Source organism: Carlito syrichta, unplaced genomic scaffold, assembly GCF_000164805.1.
Source record: "Carlito syrichta isolate Samal-C Ts95f unplaced genomic scaffold, Tarsius_syrichta-2.0.1 Scaffold305121, whole genome shotgun sequence".
In the NCBI taxonomy this organism is placed as follows: Eukaryota; Metazoa; Chordata; class Mammalia; order Primates; family Tarsiidae; genus Carlito; species Carlito syrichta.
In genome coordinates, this window is record NW_007249217.1 from 955,682 (window position 1) to 961,587 (window position 5,906).

The 5,906-nt window shown below is 34.8% G+C and overlaps 1 long non-coding RNA gene across 1 annotated transcript; it reads right to left on the minus strand.

Moving 5' to 3' along the window:
• Nucleotides 1–1,235: 1,235 nt before the first annotated feature.
• LOC103263478 lies at nt 1,236–5,478 on the minus strand. The gene is made up of 3 exons (XR_504499.2): nt 5,380–5,478; nt 2,566–2,645; nt 1,236–1,856 (listed from the first exon to the last, which is right to left on the minus strand). It is a non-coding gene; the product is annotated as an uncharacterized LOC103263478 (long non-coding RNA).
• Nucleotides 5,479–5,906: the final 428 nt, after the last annotated feature.

Here is a 5,906-nt window from a genome sequence, read left to right on the forward strand (position 1 = left end):
TCATTCTGCTTTTACTATACCTCCAACAACTGGCTATAGTTAGAATATATCACAATTGTGGTTATATGAATCCAAAATTATAGATTCAACATTTTAAATGTTATTTTTAATATGCATTCACAATGTATAATATAACCTATCAAACACTTTACATTTAAATATCACGGTAAATTTTGATAATAAAGGTCTAATTTTCAATATGGTACTCTGAAACACACATACATATGATATGTACACAAATACATTCTAAAAGTCCCAATCACAAAGAACAACTGCCTTGGCATCCCAAATAAATGTATGTGAGAGTACTGTTAAGGTGTTTATCCATATACCTTTGCGGATCTATCTGCATCCCCATGACACTTTAGTGATGTGTAAATATAGACATGTGGATTTTGTGTTGTAAATATGAGCCATTATATAAATGATGGTGACTGATATTACCTGGAGAATAAGCTATATTTACCCTCATTTGCATAATGGCAAATTTCTTGGATTCCCTGATGGGTTTTTCATATGTGTTTTGAGTTTTATGAAAACTGGCATAAGAGATTCAGTATCGTTTGTCCTTTGCCTAGTTACTCTTTTTCTTTCTAAATTTTGCACATACGTGCACCAGCCACACAGAGAGTACATATACAAACACACAAATATTTCAAAAAGAAAAAATATCTAACAATACTGCATAGGACAATGATATGGTAATACAATCAGCATTTGTACCCGGATACTACTATTATCAGAACATCAATTCTTCCCATCACATAGGAGTTTGTTTCTTCTCCCTCAATTTCCTTCATAGAACAGTTAATTTTTTTTTTAAAGAAAGGGAAAAATGGATGCTTAGAAACATGGTGTTTTAAATCTGATCTAGCCTTTTGGCTTACCCTAGAGATTGTGTATGTAAAAATCACATTATATACAATACAATTTTTACAGAAAGCCTGGCAGCTACAAATAAGAGGTAGAACTACTCAAAACTATGTTTCCTGCTGCAGGAAAAAATTCATTTTCTTTACAGTAATTAAAAAAAAGTTTTAAAAATTGACAAAAAATAAGTTGCAGGTTAGGCCCCATAATTTAAACAACAAAATCTAGGAAGAAAAATACTCTTCAATGTACTCAACAGATAAGGGTTAAAAAAAGTTGCATAGGAAAAAGGGACATTCCAGCACTTTGCTACAATGATGGCAATGGTTTCTCTATAGGGAGTAAAGTACCTTTAGTTTTTCTTCTTTTGATAACTCTAAGATTAGGGTTTACAAGCAAAAGCAAGTTAGAATAGCAGCACTTTTTCCAGTCCCAGAGAGCTCTATTAGTGAGAAGGGACTCTGCCTGGAGGTCAAGGTTTGTTTTACCAGACAAAGACAAGCCAGTAAGCACAGCTCCAAAGCTAAGGTTGCAAGTTCCTTCAATATTTTAATAAAAGGTGTTATAAAATCCTTAATACTTTTGTCCTCTGCTTAATAGAGGAAAATAGCATGGTCTGTGTGTGTCTTGAGTGATAGAGAAATTCTGTTGTCAGAGGAGACATCTGAAAGTTTAAGGACAAAAGGGGGATTCCTCAGATGCTGTTTTTAAGGAACGATGCACTATTGTCTTGATTTTACCTATGCAGGGGAGAAGCAGAGAGAGCACTTTGGCCAGTGACCAAAAACTGAGACAAAATAAAAGTTAAAAAATAAACAGCCAGACAAAACCCCCCAAAACATTAACAACAAGACTGTCAGTTTTAAGAAAGACAAACAAGTTACAATGTAGTGTCTGTTCCCTTGCTCCTCCAGAAGTCATCATTGTCTTCAGGCTCAAGTTCTATTCTAATTTGAGGCACAACTTTTACTGGAGTTCTAGGAGGACTAGAGACGGATAAAAAAGAAAAAGAGGTAGTAAGAAAATCAGATTTCCTTCATCGTCTGTCAAACGTTTACGCACTGTACAGAATTCAAATGTGTCAGTCTTTGTTCTCTTTTAATAGTTATCTCCTCCTTGTATATTAAAAGCAAACATTTTAACTGGTATGAAGATACCAACAGAGTCAAGAAATTCAAGTAAAAATTTCCAAGATCTCATACCTAGATTAAAACCACACACAACAAAATCAAAAAAGAGAAAAGGGACTCTCCTGTGAGTAATACTGTCAACAACTGAAGAACTGAAGAATTGACATGATGAAAACATTCAGACATTTCACTCTTTTGAGAATCAAGTAGCACTGGAAATTTCGAAAGCCTTTTTAGAGTATAGAAAACTGCTGGAGGAAAGCCACCAGATAACACCAGTTATCCATTTAAATCATGGGTGATACTGGAATTATAAGAGCTAATGCTGATCCTGGGTTTTAATTTCATGATACTGAAAAATTCCAGTATTTCAAAGAGTAAGTAGGACTCTTAGAATGTTTTCTTCTCAGTAAAAGCTGGGACAAGTTTTGGTCACTGGGTAATTGGTTTAAGATAAATCATAGAGAGGAAAGAGAACAAGAAATTCTGCCAATAACCTGCCATTTACTACATCTCTGTAGAGCAGTCATCCACAGAACAACATAAATACCGGACTGTCCTTTACCTTGGCATACCGAGTGATTGAAGGAAAGGAATTTTATCAGCATGATGTGTGGCGCTCAAGGAATGTTGACGATCTTTCTCCTGAAAAATAAATTAAAAAATAATCATAAATAGTAGGTCTTTGGTAAAGTATACAAGTTAGGGTGAAAAAAAACTCCACAAAATTGATGCATCTTTCACAACTGGAAAGAGTAAGAAAGACAAGTTTAGCCATTTCAATAAACAGCGTTTCAAGCGAAGACTCTAAGTAGGTGATGAAGCCCAAATCACTTCGTTTCCTTCACTTCAGGTTTTCTGGGATGAACCACTGCTGTCTTTTTAGTGAATAGGGTAATGAGGAATCATTTTTAGAAGGCGATAGCATCTTCTTGATGTCTAAGGCTTGCCCTTGGATTTCCTTTCACTGTCAGCATTCACAAATGTGTCCTGCTGTGATTAATGGGGGAAAACAGACTTTTGAAGTACTTATCTATACTACAATTTTCTTTTCTCTCTCTCTCTCTTTTCCTTTAAAGATGTGGGGTACAAATCAGGGTTAGGTACATAAGTGGTCATCGTACAGGTAAAGTGTAGGTACCCTTATTGATGTCATGTCCACTCCCCCTTAGAACTGTCCCACTATTCTTATCATATTCCAATAATAATCCCTTTCTTATAGTATTATAATAATGTTCAGGATCTGCTTATTGTTGAGTACATGTAGTACTCAGATCTTTGTTTCTGTGATAAGTCACTGAGTATCATAGACTCTAATTCCATCCAAGTTGCTGTGAAGTTTATAATTTTGTTTTTCTTTATGGCTGCATAATAGTTTATCATGTAAATGTACATTTTCTTTGTCCAGTCCTCTTTTGATGCTACTTCTATCAGTTTTATTCTTTCACTGATTATAAAGATTAACATGCAATTAGAAAATATTTCAGTCAAAATGATCATGTGTATTTTGCTGAAGTAAACTAATATATTAATTGCAATTTATCTTTTTAAAGCATTCTTAAGAGTATGAATGTTTTCCTTGTGATGGCTTTTCTTAAGTAGCTTTTACATTGTACAGAAGGGACTATACGAGTTTATGATGAGACCAGAAGACATATGTGCTGGGCACATGTATGTCATAGTCTCCTTTGCTCTCAATGCTGTAGAGGTTAAAAAGAAAAGTCAGAAACATGATTGAGGGAGCTTCAATTCCAAAAGAAATTCTTAATCAAATCCCACTGACAAAGTGAGCAGAAATTCACCTCAATTACAAGTTGTAGGTTGCAAATTGGATACCAAAGGTAAGACTATTTCATTCTTTGTTCTTTAAACACAAGGCGGCGGCCAGTGTTGAAGATGGCCCCAGTGACTTCTGTCTCCTGGTGTGTATAGGACCTTGTGTTATTCCTTCCCACACTGAAGCAGGGTTGGTCTGCACAGCCATCTGAATATGGCAGAAGTAATGGGCTGTCACTTATGAGATTCGGTTATAGAAGACTGCAGCTTCTGTCTTGGTTTCTCTCTCATCACTCGTTCTAGGGGAAGCCCTATCATGGGCAGCCCAGCCCTATGGAGATATGCACAGGTCAAGGAGCTGAAACGTCCTACCAAGGGCGTCATGAGTGAGCTTAACATCAAAGCTTCAGCTCCAGTCAAGTCCCAGTCAACAGCCGGCTCATGGGAGATCCTGAACCAGAAACAAAACCGGCTTTCCTACATTTCTGAATGTCAGAAACTGTGTAAGAACATATGTGCTTGTTGTTTTAAGCTGCTAAATTCTCTGGTAATTTGTTACTTAACAATGAATAACTAATATACCCACTTTTTATTCATGGACATTCATTCTAAATCTTTCTTGGTAACAGTGACCTCTTACTAAAGAATGGCATTGTCAAACAGAAACAAAAGAGATTCAACTGTCTTTTTACTCTACAGATCAGTACACTTTGAAGTCCATCTGAATCTAAAAGAATGCATTTTCTTCAATGAGAACTCAAAGCGCAGAGTAGTTTGAAGGCAATTGCTACTTGTTATTGGAAAAGCTTGAGATGTTTACTAATGTTACCATAGAGGTTCCTCCCTTTTCAAGTGGCCTGTTAACTTAATTACAAAAGAAAAGATGACATGTCATAAACGATTACCCTGTAGCCCTGGGCTGTTACTCCAGAAAGATCAGTGCAGTTACAATAATAACTGGGAAATAGCAAAAAGATGAAGAAATGAAAAACAAAATGCATATATCTTGTAAGTTATATTTAGAAAGTTGTGCTAATATTTTATGATTGTCAATTTAATTGAAAATAACAATCATGTTAAATTCTCCATATTAACAATTAATTCATTAATCATTGAGAGACCCATGATGCAATTTTTCTTTTGAACTGATTTGGTCATTGGTTGAAACCTAAGGAAGACAAACAGTAACAGACAGTGATGTAGTACTATAAGCTGCAATTCTAAATACCAGCAAAAAAAAAAAACAAAAAACAATTAAAAACATGGTTACAGGTTTAGCAATTGAAAAACAAAACAAAAACCCAAACCAACCAACCAACCAACAAAAACTGGTGATAATTTGGGAGAGAGAAAAGACTACCAACCAAAAATTTAAAAGGTTATGGAAAAACAGAAGAAATTAAGAGTGAAGCTTAGGGTAAGAAATTAAGAGTGAAGCTTAGGGTATGTAAAAATAATATTTTATAAAAATTAAGTATAAATCCTTAGAAAGAAAAAAAAGATGAAATACAGGGAAAGTTAATGTAGGTAATAGTTCTAAAGTTTTTTCTCTGTAAGTGCAAATCATATTCAAGCAAGCGTGCAAGAGGTTAGTTCTACTCACTGTCGGAAGGTTTGCTATCGCTTAGGAAAGGCTGTTGTTCCATGATGTCCATGGGAATTTTAATACTTGGAACTTTTTCTGAGTATGGGCAGTCAGACTGTGAAAAAAATGCACAACAGTTTTTAGAATGTTTTTATTAGACAGCCCTTCCTGCCTCCCAGTATTGATCAAATCTCTCATATAATTATTTATATGATACTAAAGAGACTAGTTCTAGATATCATTTCCAGTTTCCTAACTTTTCGAATTGTACACCACTTTTCCCCCCACACATTTGTTTTCTACTCTTCTGAGCTTCTGAGATTGAGTCAATTAAAACTAGAACTACATGAAATGGAGATCACTACAACTGAACTGTAGTGCTTTCCATAAGCTGGATTTCCAATCAGTAATCATTTATGGGTTGTTGTATGTGTGAAAAAAATGATCTCAATGTGAAAAATAAATTAACTACAGTAAATTTCCTAAACTATAATATGGTCTTGAAATTTCTGTTTTATTTATGCATTGATTCGCTCTCCATGAAA